We start from the raw sequence: 16,474 nt of genomic DNA, 5'->3' as shown, positions 1-16,474 counted from the left end.
CCTCTCCAGGAAAATCACTTAGAATGATGAAATATTAGTTTTAATCATTAGGCATTTTTCAGATCTGCACAGAATGGCAGTAATAGGAAATACTTTAACTCATTTATGTCTTCAAAATCTAAAATGAAAATGAACAGGTGGGAAAAGTGATTTTAGCATCACACCTGAACCCTCGGATATTTAGCTATCAGGGAAAACGGTGCCCTCTTGCACTTTCATGGTGGTAAAACTACCATGAGAAGGGAGCTTTTAGTGCAGCTCAACTGGGTGAAATAGTGTAAATTTTTTAATGTGTGAAATCTCAGCTCATGTTTATTTAATACACACATTTGCATAATGCTCTGCCAGAAATTATTTTTCTATCGGTTACAATTTTAAATTATTTTACATGTTATTCTGCTTACTGTTTTGACATTATCCCAGGGGTGCCGCCAGGCAACTCTCTGGCTTGGGCTGTATCTTCTGTCCTTACCCTACTTCCTTTTCCAGTCAAGGAATCTTATAAAGGTGCAAACATGTGAGAATTTCATTTTAGATGAATAGTCTAGGATCTGCCCACATTTATTCATTTGACACTTAATGACTATTTTTGCCATGAGAGACTACAAAGTACTGGTGACATGTCATGTGACATACTACAAAGTGCATTTGTGTGAAGACCCCAGCTTTGGGGGCCACTCATTTAGACCACGGTTTTTTCAAACTTTAAAGTGCATCACCTGGAGATCTTGTCCAAATGTAGATTAACATTCAGCAGGTCTGGGTGCAGCTCAAGGTTTTGCATTTCCAAGTTCCTGGGTGATGCTGATATTGCTGGTCCATGGACCATGTTTTGCATAGCAAGTGTCTAAACCACTAAATTGGGAATACTGAAGCCCATGGGGGTAGCATCACATCTAGAATAATTTTGCTAATTAGTGGCAACAGTTGCTACATATGGTTGAGTGAACTTTCCATTTTATTGTGTGTTACTATGCTTTTTATTTTTTATTTTTTTGGGGTCCTAATGGAAATTATTCTGTGCCCCAAGCCATTAGTTAATTTTATTTCACCACAAACTAAAATTTGTTCAGACAAGCTGAGTTCCAGGAACTTTTATTGCCATTATTTTAAAAAGGAGATACTGTGTCTAAGAGACGAGTTCCTTTTATGTTGAAGGAAAGAGTGTCTCATTGTTAGCCGTCTGCTCATTGACCAGAAAAGCTTCTTTGACGTGACTACAAGGCAAATGCAACACTTGATGCCAGAGAATGTGAGCACAGGGCAGGAGAAGGGAGTGAGTTTTAGCATAATATCCACAGGGAGGGAAGTGTCAGCTCTTGGCTCGTGTTTTTTCCTTAGCGTTGCTTCTACAGTTCTGCCTACGCAGAGACGTGTGACACTAGGTCACTTTCTACAGCTGCTTGTTTTCCGTGAGTGGGGTGCACGGTGGGTGAAATCAGGGTGTTGCCCTGCTGCTTCTCTTGTCTTGATGCAAAGGTGACCATCAATGTGAAGTGCGCATGTGTTAAGTGTGGGCATGCCTCGTGGCTAGCAGAGCTACATAACCATGCTGCTCATCTTTTCTTTTTACCGTGATAAAATACACAGATGATTAAAAAGTTACTGTTTGGGCACCTGGGTGGCTCAGATGGTTAAGCGTCTACCTTCGGCTCAGGTCATGATCCCGGAGTCCTGGGATCGAGTCCCGCATAGGGCTCCCTGCTCCTTGGGAAGCCTGCCTCTCTCCCTCTGCCTCTCTCTCTCTCTCTCTGTCTCTCATGAATAAATAAATAAAATCTTAACAACAACAACAAAAGAGTTACTGTTTTAGGGGCGCCTGGTTGGCTCAGTTGGTAGAGCATGTGACTCTTGATGTCAGGGTCATGAGTCTGAGCTCCATATTGTGCATAGGGCTTTTTTTTTTTTTTCCAAGATTTTATTTATTTATTTGACAGAGAGAGAGAGAGCACAAGCAGGGGGAGCAGCAGAGGAAGAGGGAGAAGTGGGCTCTGTTCTCTGCTGAGCAGGGAGCCTGACGTGGGGCTTGATTCCAGGACCCTGGGGTCATGACCTGAGCTGAAGTCAGACGCTCAACCGACTGAGCCACCCAGGCGCCCCCCCCCCCCCTTTTTAAGATTTTATTTATTTGAGACAGAGAGAGAGAGAGAGAGTGCACAAGAGGGGGAAGGGACAGAGAGAGAGAAAGAAGCAGACTCCCCACCGAGCAGGGAGCCCAACATGGGACTCCATCCCAGGACCCTGAGATCATGACTGGAGCCCAAGGCAGACGCTTAACCAACTGAGCCACCCAGTCGCCCCGTGCATAGAGCTCACTTAAAAAAAAGAAAGTTACCATTTGAATCACTTTAAGTACATGTTTCGGTGCCATAAGTATATTCACGCTGTTGGGTAACCATCCCCCCATCCATCTGCAGAACATTCTCATCATCCCAGTCAGAAACTCTGTCCCCATTGCATACAAACTCCTCTCCCTCCCCACCCTCCTAATGTCTCTACTAACGTTCCTACTCTAGGTCCTAAAGTGCAATCATACAGGTTTTTTCCTTTTGTGCCTGGCTTATTTCACTTAACAAGGTGCACATCTTTTTTTTTCTAAGACTTTATTCATTTATTTGAGAGACAAAGAGAGAGAACATGAGCGGGGTGGGGGAGGCAGAGAGAGAGGGAGAAGCAGACTACCCCGCTGAGCAGGGAGCCCGATGTGGGGTTCAGTCGCAGGACCCTGGGATCATGACCTGAGCTGAAGGCAGATGCTTAGCTGACTGAGCCACCCAGGTGCCCCAGCACCATGCACATCTTTTAAAGCCAAGTTTTTATTCAGTTAATTATTATTATTAATTATTATTTTTACTCTCAATTGTTGAACTAAAGGCTGGTGGGACAGTGTCATCATGTAATCTCTAGGACTCTTGAGTTGAATACGTACTCCGTGAATCAGTGTTTTTTGAACTCTTTATCCCTTGGAAAAGCCCTTGAACCTACCAGCTGCCTGAAAGTTTTTGTTTCACAACTAAAGAGAGTTGTTTATTTTGCTCTTTTGGTCACTGTTCACTCAGAGGGGCCTTTTCTCTCCAGATTATATGACCCATGGAGTCCCAATTGCTCCCACAGTAAGTGGTGTGTTTCCCACGTGCACTTTCATCTACTTCGGTGTTTATGTGTCTGTCTCCTTAGATAGATGGGTGTCTCCTTGAGAAGATTGATTGTGGTTACAACCTCTCGGGCTCCCGGGAGCTCCTTGAAGGGTGAGCGGGGCAATCTTACTCCTTTTTGTATCTTCAAGCACCAAGATCGGCCACTTAATAAACCAGGGTTGAAGCTTAGAGGATGTTCAATGGGAAGCCTAGATGGGTTGGTACAGTCTGAAAGATGTCCTTTCAGTTATTGCAATAACCCAAGGAAGTGGCTATGATTTTTCTCATTTTACAGTTTAGAAAGTTGGGTTGGGATGGAATGAGGCTTGTCCAAGTTTCCTGAAATTGGCTGGTTGTGGGCAAAATGGCAGGACTGTCTCCGGAGCCCATGTTCTTTCTTTGTACTTTAAATGAGTGTTCCTGGCATCAGAGTCTGTTAGTAGATTCACCGTCCAAGAAGGTGGAGGGGAAATATAAAATTGTAGTGTATTTCCCCATCCTGAATCTTGTTTCTTTCCGGCAGTATCTGTCCGTTTCTTGAAACGTAGCTCTGGAAAGTCAGACAACTGTGTCTCTAGGCTCTTGGGGTTCAGTTGCCTTTGTGATTCCAGAAAGACTGTTTGTTTTATGCAATATTCCCTTTGAACTTGGACTCATTTTGGAACTCTCAGGTCATTACAGGATTCCCTAACCTACCACAGTTACCTCATTTTGAGAGAGTTGTTTTCACTCCTCAGAGGAGGGGATAGTTCCTGAACTTTTCAGAGTATCCGAAAAACCCTTGGAAACACACCTTCTTCAAGGGTCTGGGGTTGGCTCAGAGTCCAGCAATAGACCTGAGGGGCGACCACCGCAGGTCAGCAGGAGAACTTGTGAGGTCAGGTCCCTGCTGCTGCCCCAGAACAATCCGGACCTCCGCCTGCTGCCTGAGGACAATCGGACCTGCTCCCCCATGGTGTGTGTGCTCAGTGGGGAGAGGCCTGTAACAGCATGAACAGCTTGGGGTGGTTATGGCTGTTACTTTCTCCTTTTGCTTCTGGACCTGCTGTGGGTACGTATCTGTCTGTCTCATTATTCTCTCCCTGGGTGGCAGGTATGGATAGAAAACCCCTGTGATGCTTTTTTGTTTTTGTTTTTTTTTTGGTAGTTGTTGTTTCCTTTTATTATTAATTTGTACCTTTTTACACATTGCCGGGTTAGGATCGCCCTCCCTGCTCTGAGTTGAAGACAGCGAATATATAATTATGTGTAAATAAATAAAAAGCTTAATTGTTCAACCCATCCTTAGCCTTTGCAGAAGAAAATAGTCTGAACTTCCCAACAGATTTGTCAACAGTAGATTTTTAGAATCATCTCAGGAGTTGTGAGGCAATGCTGCCCAATCTACTGTTCACTCACCACGTTTGCTTTTTAAAGTTAATTTAAATCGGATAAAGTTACAAATTCAGTTCCTCAGTCACACCAGTCCAGTGGTTTTCCACCAGAAATAATTTGGCTGCTCCCAGGTGGCATTCAGCCACGTCTGGGGCCGGGTTTGGTCAGCAACGTCTGGGGTCAGCCACGTCTGGGGCCGGGTTTGGTCAGCAACGTCTGGGGTCAGCCACGTCTGGGGCCGGGTTTGGTCAGCAACGTCTGGGGTCAGCCACGTCTGGGGCCGGGTTTGGTGTGTGTTTGTTTCATCTGAGGGGAGTAGGTGCTGCCGGCTGCTGGTGCCCGGAGACCCCGGGGCGCTGCTCCCCATCCTACGCTCGCTGCACAGGACTCCGCGCAGGGCGGCATTTGATGCAAAATATCGACAGTGCTGAGGTTGAGAAACCCCAGGCCAGCACCGTTTCGGGGGCCCAGTATGCACACGTAGTTGGGGCGGCGACACTGGGTGACACACACAGACCGTCCTGGGTTTGGCTGCACACAATGCTATGGGACCGCTGCGCCCACGGGGAGCGACCTCGCACAAGCCAGCAAGGAGGTGCCACAGGGAAAGTCAGTTTCTCATCAGGTCGTCTCTTTGAAGGAGCTTCTGCAGATTCTAGACTCCTCCTCCATGGACTGTCTGTCTGCCATTTCAGACGCCCCCCTCCCTGCACCGTTCTCGCTGAAGTCACGCTCCTGGCCATGTTAGGACTGATGCTCACTGTGGGTGTAGAATTCCATGATGGACACACAGTTCACCATCAGTTACCTCACTGAATTTCTGCACAACCTTGGAACGCGTGAGCTCTCCATTTGACAGACTTGTGAGAATGACAGGGTAGCTGATTTACTCGGCCTGCTCCCTATGGGAGGGAACTAACGGATTCCAAAAGCAAGCCGACCTCCCGAGGCCCCTGCTGCAGGACTGGAGCCCGGGGCTCCCAGCTTGGGAGAGCGTGCCCGTTCCACTCTGTCCTCACTGCTTTCTTTGGCAAAGTTTTTAAGGACTGAAGCAGTCCGTGTACAGCAGTAGAAACAGGCCACCCCTCAGAACCCAAAATGGTTATTTCATCTCAACTTTCCATGCCACTCTCGATGGGAAAGCAAGAGAGGAAGAAAATGGGATTCTTTGTCCCTCGTTGAGCAAGTCTGAGACAGTTATGGGTCTTCCCGAGTGGACAGATCATGTTTCCCTTAAATACCTTTTTCCTGGAAGATCTCTTTAAAGAAGAGAAGACCTCCTCCCCCCTCCGCTGCCCTGCTTCAACAGGATTTATGGACAAGTGGGGCGACATTTTACAAAGAGTATCTGCTCATCTTATTTTTCATATTTGGAAAGGCCATTTCTCCAAACTAATTCAATGCAAATAAAGATAACATAACACATGTACCTTCTGGTAGATTGCATCTTCCAAGAGAAAAATTGTGCCTGTCTTTCAACAGTTACGGTTAGGCTATCTCAACCGAAGGAACGATTTTGGAGAGGAAATCAAAGTGTATCATGTTAAGCCACATACATGGAACTCAATACTCCGCTTTAGCTACTTTGCCGTTGGAGTTAAATAAAAAACCAGTCAAAACAGCATTTTGGTTACAACAGCAAGGAATATCCATTAGGATACCTAAGGACAGACTCCTCCTAATTGTTTCTGAACGGGATTGTGGAGCTAGAAATGTTTGATTGTAGAGACCAAGGGACGGGCTTGCTGTATTTAAGCATCTTGGTGGTTGCATTCTGCCAGAGGCCAAGAGGCTTGGCTATTTTCAGTTCTACCTTCAGACAGAGACTGCTGTTGTCATTAATTTCTCGAGACTCTTGGGCGAATGGGTGGACTGTCTGCACAGCACCGCAGAGGGAAAGATTTCTGCCGAAGTGGTGACCGTGCCTTTTTGGGAGAGCCTGCGTCTCCGCTTTGAGACTCGCAGGCAACATATGATCAACTTATGTATTTATGTATCACCACATGTTTTGGCCTAAAAATGATGCCTATGAAAATGTGGAATACATTATGCTACAAAATACTTGGGAGCTTCTCTTTCTCTCTTAACTTTGGAAAGGAAATTTGTGCGAGTCAAGGGGTGCCAAGTTCACAGCTTTGGGGTTTTGAAAAGTTCCTTTCTTGACTAGGAGGTATGGCAGTCCCAGCATGCCAGCCTGCATTTCTGCCCTTCCTTCTGTGGCCCACGTAGGCATTTCAGATCAGTTTCGGGGAGAACGACTCCACGACCCAGAAGGGGCTGAGGGAAATGAGGATTTGCTGTCCCGTTCCGCGGAGCGGACAGGGCAGAGGTGGCCTGGCTGAGAGAGAGGTAAAGTGTACACAGTGTGGTTGGCCTGAGAAAATCCATTTGGCATTTCAGGGAGGGTCGGGGATTTCCACGTGTGAATTGTGAGTTTCACGTGAATGGGGCATGTGCATTTTATTATAAACTCCTCAGGCTTAGAGTGCCGTGCTCCTCATTTGACCTATTTATGTCTTTAAGACCTTCAAAAGTGCACGAGGCCCCACCACCGCTCAGCGAGTAACATTGGTTAGTTTAAGGCATGATTCTGCTTTTACTTGTGAAACTTGTTGGTTTTGTAAATCTGATTTTGCTGGATCACGGAAATGCTAACCTAACAAAACAGACCAAGTGGCATTTTTTTCCTATTTCTAAACAAACAAACAAACAAACAAAAAACTAAGAAGAATAATTTTCTTTTTGGAACATAAATTGGTTGAGGCTTTGAGGACTTGAACCCTGAACGCTTCCTGAACCCTTACAACAGATTCGCGCATTGATTCTGTGTCTTGCTTTTCTGTCACACAGAAGCGAAGGGGCCTTGTGGATTCTTCCCATTTTAAAAAGAAAATAAATCCAGACCGTGAGTTTCTCGTTAGGAAGTAAAGAGATGAGCCAAAAGGTCCTTACATTTGGTTTATGGGGCCGTCCTTGGAAGCTTGTGAGGTTTCCTCTGCTGCGGGCGTTTGGAACATGAGGACAAAGTAAGCTTAGGAAGCGGGTTGACACCTTGGGCAGAGAGAGGCGTCAAGACCGATCTGGAAGGAAGAACCTGGTGTGGGTGGGGAGCTGCTGCTTGTCGAGGCCGGCCTGCCTGGAAGGTGTCAAGCTCATTGCAACCCCCTCCGCTCTGTCTTTACCCCTGCTGGTCGCTTCTCCACACATCTGCACATTTGGTCCTTCCATCTTACTGAACGTTGAGTGCACTCAGCCTGGGACGTGAATCCAGCGTTGATTCTGTAGCCATTCGGGGAGACTCACCTAATGACTGGCGATCATTTAAAAATACAAGTTCATTTTGCTTTACATTTCAAGGCAGAACGGAACTCACTCCCCGTTTCTTAAAACTCACAGTAGCGGGGCGAGGACAGTTTGGCGGGCGGAGTTGTATGTGTCCCTCAGAGCGACCTTGTTGCCAGTGTCAGCCTGGGTGCCAGGGGCTTATGTGTCAGCAGGCCGTCCTGAGCTCTCGAAAGAACCAGGGTGCTGTTTCTGACAGCATTTAGAAACTCCAGCTCTGAGGGGCGCCTGGGTGGCTCAGTGGGTTAAGCGTCTGCCTTCGGCTCAGGTCATGATCCTGGAGTCCCGGGATCGAGTCCCTCATCGGGGTCCCTGCTCGGCAGGGAGTCTGCTTCTCCCTCTGACCCTCCTCCCTCTCGTGCTCTCTGTCTCTCATTCTCTCTCTCTCAAATAAATAAATAAAATCTTTAAAAAAAAAAAAAGAAAGAAACTCCAGCTCTGAGAGACTCCCCTTTTGCATGCAGTCTGTAACAATGATGAACAGAAATGGACAGAGCTGCCGAGTTTCATTGTCGTGAATGGTTTAGGAGCATCAGCGGACCGTACGAAAGCTCTTCTCTCTCTGGAAAAGAACAACAAAGCATCACTCCTGATGACATCGATGAATAGAGCAAAGAGCCAAATCTGGTGCTACACCCCAGTTGTAAAAATACAGTAGATTGGTGGGAGTTCTCCAGGCGCAAAGCTTTGAGTAGCGTTTACCGAGTTAACGTCAACAAGGTGAATCGATGGTGGCGCAGTTCTTCATCCGGGGGCAGGAGATAAGCCCCCCGTGCCCAGCGCTCCTGGCGCTCTCAGATGTAGCGGGGCTTGTTAGCCGTGAATGACTCACGCTGGGAGCAGAAGCACCCCTGCCCCCGACAGAGATTATAACACTGCCCTCCGGTCACTGGACAAGGGAACTCTCTGGCGTGGCTCGACGTCCCACTGCTTTAAGCCAAGCCGAAATAGACTGTTCCTGGGGAACGGGGCAGACAGATTAGGAAATTTATATGCACAGATAGGGGCATGAGCAGCAGGATGTCTTCCACAGAACTGACCATCGAGAACTGACATTTTCCTGGTAAAAAAGTAGGTTTGTAAACTCTCATTGGCATGACGCGGTGGGCTCAAGTTTTCATTCTTTCTAATGTCAAGGGAACCACGTGAAGTAAACAGAGCTGCGTGTGTGTGTGTGTGTGTGTGTGTGGTGGGGGGGGCAGTCTATGTCTGATTTCTCTGGGGAAGTGAATTTTGAGTGTAATTTAAGAAAATTGATTTCTGTCATTGAATTGTTTTGTGAATGTATTCTGTACACCCATAGTGTTTATATAGAAAATATGTAGCTTCACAATACAGAATATAAATCAGCGTTGCTTGATTTGACAAAAGCTTGGTTTTTAATAAGCGTGGACAAGTATTTCCTAAGGCATAAAACACGCATGACTCGTGATGGGTCTGGACATTTGGTCGAGTTTACATTCCTGCTCAGCACCGAGGCTTCGGAATGATGTTCTCTCTGTCTCTCTCTCTCTCTCCTTCTTTTGAAATCAGCAGGAAATTACTATTCAGAAGATGAATTTAGCGCTGTGTCCCTCAGCAACAACCAGAAAGGAAATGTAATTTGCACCTTTCTACAAATATCCTCTTATCTGATTTTTCACATGTCTTGACCCACTTTTCTGGAAAAATGTATTTGAATGTTGAGTATTTAAATAAAGCAGTTTTCCTTCATGGAGATGAATACATCTTTCCTAAAAGTAAATCATCTGACTTTTTGTAAGTACCTCATGAGATGAAAAATAGCAATGGTCGTGAGAACCTCATGGTTCACATCTCTCTTCTGGAAGTGAGGTTCTCTCGTGATGTAACAGGTACCTTGATACCATGTAATGAATGACAGATATCATGAGGACTTTTCCCCTTCCTGTGATGAAACGAGTGGGGAGATGGTAGATACTTAGTAAATGAATGAGTTCCGATATGCTATTTCTCATGTTTACTTTCAAATAATTCATGTATTTATTCATTCATTCATTTAAAATATTCATTTTCCAACTCTTATGTACCATACCCCTTTTTTAAAGATTTTATTTATTTATTAGAGAGAGAGAGCACAAGCAGGGGGAGGGACAGAGGGAGAGAGAAGCAGACTCCCGCTGAGCAGGGAGCCCCATGGGGGACTGGATCCCAGGACCGTAAGATCATGACGTGAGCCGAAGGCAGACGCTTAACCGACTGAGCCACCCAGGCGCCCCTGTACCATAACCCTTTCTATGCAGGGTGCTCAGCATAGAGGCATAGACTTTGTGTTCATGGAGCAGAATTGGTATTATAGACACAGAAGGAAGAAAGCAAGGCCACGATTTTAAAAATGAATAGACATTGCATCAAATATTTTGAAAAAAAGATAGGGTACTGTAACAGGAAAGATAAGACAATGATTGCTTTCTGGGGATGAAATTTCTCTGAAATTTGGAAGAGTAGGCTTAAGACCGTGTACAAAGGCACTGGGACAGGAAAGAATTCGGTATCTGTAGAGAATTTTAAGAAGCTGTTCCTTGGTGGCCGAGACCTGGAAAAGTAGGCATGGGCCTGACCTCTGCAGGGTGTCAGAGGAACAAGGATTCTGTACTCTGCATGAGGTGTAACAGAAGAAGCCACTGAGGATCCTAAGTGTGGGGGTGCGATACAGCACAAGTTAATTTTGCGGAAGATCAATAGGGCTGAAAATGGAAATGGGGGACCCATTCAGGAGAAGCATGTGTGCAAATTCAGGCAGAAATGTGACACTGCGGTGAAGGCAGGGTGAAGGGGAGCTCTTAGACAGACAGTTGGGTAACTGGGGTCTCTATTTCAGAAACACAGTCAGAACTAGAGATAGGAATTTGAATGGTCTACGGTTGCATGATGTTTACGGCCACCCAACCCTTGGGTAATGCCAGTATTTGTTGAGGGTATTTGTAATTGCTTCCCTCCAGGGTAATTTAACAAGCATTGTTATGTCGATGAGGATTGGCATTGACTGGAACGTTGGTAAAGGTAAGAAGCCAAAATGGCGCACAGAGCGGTGCAGCCAACCGCCAGAAGCAGAAGCCAGGGCAGCGCAGAATCCAGTTAGGACTCCTCTTCTTCGCACCCACTGTGTGACCATAGGCACTCCCTTCCTCTCCTGCCTTTCTCGTCCCCAAAATGAAGACCGTAAAAATCAAATGTTACGTTGCAGCTTCATGAAGTGTCAACCACATGTGGAAATCATGATTTAGGTACATTTCCTAGCACATCATAGGTGCCGTGCTGATGGATGTTTTGTCAACTCCCAGGAAGAAGGAAGCCATGAGCCCAAATGCTGGTGATGGTGGACCGTTCCTGACATGGTTCCATTCCACAAGCCCCACTGTCACTCCCCAGTTTACACAGAGGATGAATATACTACTTTTAGCCGAGCCATGGAAACATAGTTGAAATACCTATTTCTGGAGGACATTTCTGGATCCGGAAAAGAGAAATGGTTTTTTTGTGTTTGTGTGTGTGTGTGTGTGTGTGTTTAATCTCTTCGCTTCTTTCATTGATTATCTATTTGATAAGCTACCTTTATGTCCCATGCATTTTTATGAGAGATACTTAGTAATATATGCAAACTGGCATTTTTACCAGTTTACCGGTAAAATCATTAAAATGATGGTTCTACCTCCCTACTTTGAGTGGACATCAATTTCAACATAGTTTTTGTACTTATGATAGGTTTCTTTCTGGAGGTATTATCTTTAATTCAGTGCCGTATGTATGGGACTATTCAGAGATCTTGAATTTTTTTAAGTTAATAGACCTTTTGGTGTTTTTCTCATTAGTTTTCGGTTGACAGAAGAATGGAGCAGAAAATACATTGAGATGTCCCATATACTTCCTTCCCCGGCACAGTGTCCCTGTCATTAACATCTTGCTTTCGTGTGGTCCGTTTGTTACAAATGATGAGCCAGTATTAATACATTATTGCTTACTGAAGTCCATCCTTTACCTTAGGCTGGACTCTTGGAGCTTTACATTCCATGGATTTGAACAAATGTATAACAATCATGTGTCCACCATTCCAGTATCCTACACCACAGTTCTCTGCCCTAAAACCCCGTCCTCCACCTACTTATCCCTCCCTCCCTGCAAACTCCTGACAACCACTGATCTTTTTACTGTCCCCATAACAGGCTCTGGATTTTCACCCTCATTTTGCATTTTGTGGTTAGTGGCCTGTGTAGCCCCAATGAAAGAACTTGCTGTTATACCTTAGAGGGACGTAGGCGCTGCCGAGCGCCCCTTCTTAACTTCCCACACACGGGTTCACACATCTCCAATTACTGAGAGGCGGCTTTTCCTCCTCTGAACTCCAGGGTAAAAGGCTGTCAGGAGACAGAGAAAAGGCAGAGATAAGCAAGGAGAAGAATGGAAAAGACAGTGACATGTGACTTCTTATGGGTCCAAAGACTAGATTTTCTCCCCCCAGCTTCATGGAGATGTAATTGACATGTAACATTGTGTAAGTTTAAGTGTATAGTGTGATGATTTGATACATAGAATATCTATTGTGAAATGTTTACCACAATAAGATGAGTTAACACATAGTTACCATTTTTGTGTGTGTGGTGAGAACATTTAAGATCTGTTATGTTAGCAGCCTTCAGGTAGGCAATACGGTATTATTAACTAGAGTCATCATGAATCCTCAGAACTTACTTGTCTTATAACTGGAAGTATGTACCCTTGGACCACCTTTCCCCATGTCCCCTCTTACCCTTCACCCCAGCTAGATCTTTTTTTTTTTTTTTTTTTTAAGTAGTCTCCATGCCCAGCATGGAGCCCAACGCAGGGCCTGACCCCAGGACCCTGAAATCAAGACCTGAGCCAAGATCAAGAGTCACATACTTAACCGACTGAGCCACCCGAGCGCCACCCCCCACCCCAGCTACATCTTTTTAATGCTGTGCCGTTCTTGCCTCAGCCCAAAGCTCTTGGATGAAAGTTGTTGAATCAAACAATTCGGTTTTAGAGAGGACAGTGGCGATTTCCCACAAAGTTGATTCACCTTTCCTGGGTTGGTGTTGTTCTAGAAGCTGACACCCTGCACTTCTGTTGATAATACCATTTCTGCTACTAAGGACATGGAGGTTTTCAATTTTATTGTTGCTGCAACGTAGTAGACCTGATGGTGCTCCTGGCAGTTGTAAGCACTTTGCAGGGATTAACTCACTGGGACCCCATTACAATCCAGTGAAGTAGTTACTCTTCTTTTCCTCGTTCTGTATACAGAGAATCTAGGAGAGACAGTCTGAACCCAGGAGCCCAGTCTCTGCAGTCCATGCTCTGACCTTCCACCCTCCCCTGCTCCTTCATACCTCCGTCTTGCCCTTCCTACCCAGACCAGATTCAGGGGAGTGCCTTCAAGAAAGTGGCTGGTCCTTTCTGGTCTTTGGCAACCAAATCCCCTAAATTGCTCTGCCCCCTCCCCCAAAGAAACCCAGCATATCCCCAATTATGTTCTGTGTCAGCCTGACCTCAGTGCAGTGACGTGGATGAGGGTGGTGACCTGTGTTCCCATCAACTCTTTGTCCCCTGCTTGCTGTGTAAGCCCCGTCCCACAGTCCTGCCCATTCTCCAGAACTCTCATTTTCTGTTTGAAAAGCGAAGTGATTAGATGAGACGCTCTCCCAGGTTTTTCTCTCAGATGAGAGGTGCCGTTCTAAAACCTGCATGACATTAGAGAGGAGTTTCATTCATGCAATACTGGGAAGGCTTGAATCTCTTGTAAAGTAGGTGTGAACTCATTTTTCTCCTCACTGTAGACTTGAATTTTGTTTGCTACGTGCTAGAATTTTAAGGGTAAGTTTCAGCAGCACTGAGCACGGGATGGGGTAGGGCGGGGTGAAAGGCTGTGGACACAGTTTATAATTTCCGAAGTACACCGAGTTCTGCACTATTCAGCCCAAGGCCATCGGTGATGGCTGGGCTCTCTATTCTTTCCACGAGTCTAGTTGGCCTAGAGTAGGGTGTGTTTTGTCCCAGATGGCTCCTACTGTTGGCACTCGGCATGTTTGTTTGGGGTGGGGAGCACGAGGGCGCTTTGCTGGCATGATGTGATGCTGTCAGCTGTCGGGCATCTCTGGACCTCATCCCAGGGCACATAAGGTGAATTGAGTGGGGCGAGAGTCAAATTTTCCAGCTCTCAAGAAGTCTGCAGACTGGGAGGAAATACAAACTTCCCACAAGTGATGTAAATCTCCCTGTTCTGGATGCATACCATCATTGCATTCAGCGCAAAACCAGTTTTTCCTCTTTTGCTTCTTGGACTTTGGAGAATGTTGAGTGTTTCCTCTTAAGGGTCTTACCCTGTCATAGACACTGTCCTACGCATTCGGAATACAGAAATTCAGCCTTCCTAAATTCCACTGTGACCAACTATAATGAGGCAACAAAAAAGTTAAAATTTGAAAATTTTTTGACTCTATTGTGTCTGTGTGTGTGTGAGAGAGAGAGAGAGAGAGAGAGAAGGAATTTCCCCTTGGGTCACAGTAGCAACATTAATTTTTTTTAAAAAAGATTTTATTTCTTCATTTGAGAGAGATGGAGAACACGAGTCTATTGTGTGTGTGTGTGTGTGTGTTTGAGAGAGAGAGAGAAAGAGAGAGAGAGAAGGAATTTCCCCTTGGGTCACAGTAGCAACATTAATTTTTTTTAAAAAAGATTTTATTTCTTCTTTTGAGAGAGATGGAGAACACGAGCAGGGGAGTGGCAGAGGGAGAAGCAGACTCCCCACTGAGCAGGGAGCCCGACACGGGGCTCTATCCTGGAATCCTGGGATCCTGAGACGCTTAACCGACTGAGCCACCCAGGCGCCCCTGATTTTTTATTAAAACATGTATGATAGGCAAAATCACCTAATACTGGTTTGAGAATCACTGAAAAATGAACATTCTCAACCTTTCCCTATTTCCTTTGCATCCCCATATCTACATTTTAATCTTTAAAATTTGTTAAATATGAGGGCACTTGGCTGGCTCAGTTGGTGGAGCATACAACTCTCAGTCTTGGGGTTTTGATTTCAAGCCCCACGTTGGGTGTAGAGAGGACTTAAAATATTCTTTAAAAAATTGTTAAATATGAACAAATACTGCTAAGTATGTCTCAGAGTATACACTGAGTTTGAGTTTTGGAATCTTTTTCCTTTGTGCCTGCCTGCCTACCTGCCCGCCCTCCCTCTCTCCCTCCCTCCCTTACATCCTTCCTTCTTTCATTTCTCTGTCTCTTTATGTTTCTCTCTCTGTGTCTTTCTCTATCTTTGTCGCTTTTTGTGGAGTGTGTATGAGTTGGATAAAAAGAATGTCAGTGTTTTCAATTTTAAGGAATATCATCAAAATCATCAGCTTTGCCAGAATGAGCACAGTAAATATTGCCACAATTACCTGCTTTAATATTTTGAGGGTAAAGTTAAGTGACCCCTTCATTTTCTAATACTAGTAACTCATATAAGAGGATAATGTTTTTTAAACATTTACATGAATTGGCTCCCCAACATTTCAGTACCTAAAAATAGCCACATCCTTTTTGGGTAGGTTTAAGAAGGAATAATTTGGTGTTTTAAACTTCAAAAGTTGTCCTAATGAGTGCATAGTATAAAAAAATGCTGCTTCTGGGGCACCTGGGTGGCTCAGTCGGTTAAGCGTCTGCCTTCGGCTCGGGTCATGATCCCGGGGTCCTGGTATCGAGTCCCGCGTCGGGCTCCCTGCTCAGCGGGGAACCTGCTTCTCCCTCTGCCTGCTGCTCCCCCTGTTTGTGCTCTCTCTGTCTCTCTCAAATGAATAAATTTAAAAAATGCTGCTTCCATGATAAAGGCAATACACACCCCTTCAAAAATATGTAGGGGGAGTGCCTGGCTGGCTCAGTCATTGGAACGTGGGACTCTTGATCTCAGGGTTGTGAGTTCCAGCCCCGTGCTGGGTACAGATTACTGAAAAATAAAATCTTTAAAAATATATATACAGAATGGAAATAGAAAAACTGTCACCCCTAGTTGCACTATTCCAATGTTGACATTTGGTGGCATCCCTTTAATCTTTTCCTAGGAATGGGAAACTCTTTGTTATGAGGAGAACTTAGTGGTGCTTGAGGTACTTGTGGGACTGGGAATAGTTCCTGTGCGGGGCCAGCTCTGGGAGCCAGCACGTTCCTCCTTCTGCATTTGTTAATCTGCACTCTGGCTTAAGGAAGAGCTTTATCGTCATGTTCATATTTGTAGTATCGGTGTGGACTCATGGAGTCTTACTTATTTTGCAAACACTGGAGCCTGATGTAGCATGGGAAAAACCGATTTCGGTCAGTAACTGTTGCAACAGAGGGGAAAGAGACCTCAGCATAGATCAAGGCTCAATTCTGAATCCAGCAAGGGTGAGTGGGGGTTTACAGCCAAGGAGTAGGATGGGGGTCAGTGGAAGGAAAATGACCGAGAGCAAACAACAGCCCTGAAGGGGGATCCTGGCTCCACCCACTCGACAGGGTTCTTGCTGAAGGCAGGCCAGGTGACTGGACATCTCCTGGGGGAGGCTGGGGAATTGGATCAGTTACTGAAGGTGACCAGACGGCCCGGGTGGGGATTC

The 16,474-nt window shown here is 45.5% G+C and overlaps 1 protein-coding gene across 5 annotated transcripts in view; it reads left to right on the top strand.

Annotated features, from left to right (window-relative positions):
- Nucleotides 1-16,474, top strand: part of ANOS1 (anosmin 1) — a 187,377-nt gene that overhangs the window by 55,495 nt on the left and 115,408 nt on the right. The gene's annotated exons all lie outside the window — the stretch shown is intronic.

The sequence above is a fragment of the Mirounga angustirostris genome, unplaced genomic scaffold (assembly GCF_029215605.1).
Source record: "Mirounga angustirostris isolate CCGP_5_RB_7025 unplaced genomic scaffold, mMirAng1.0.hap1 SCAF_11, whole genome shotgun sequence".
Taxonomy (NCBI): Eukaryota; Metazoa; Chordata; class Mammalia; order Carnivora; family Phocidae; genus Mirounga; species Mirounga angustirostris.
Note: the sequence above shows the minus strand (reverse complement) of the source record. Positions and strands in the feature narration are given on the sequence as shown.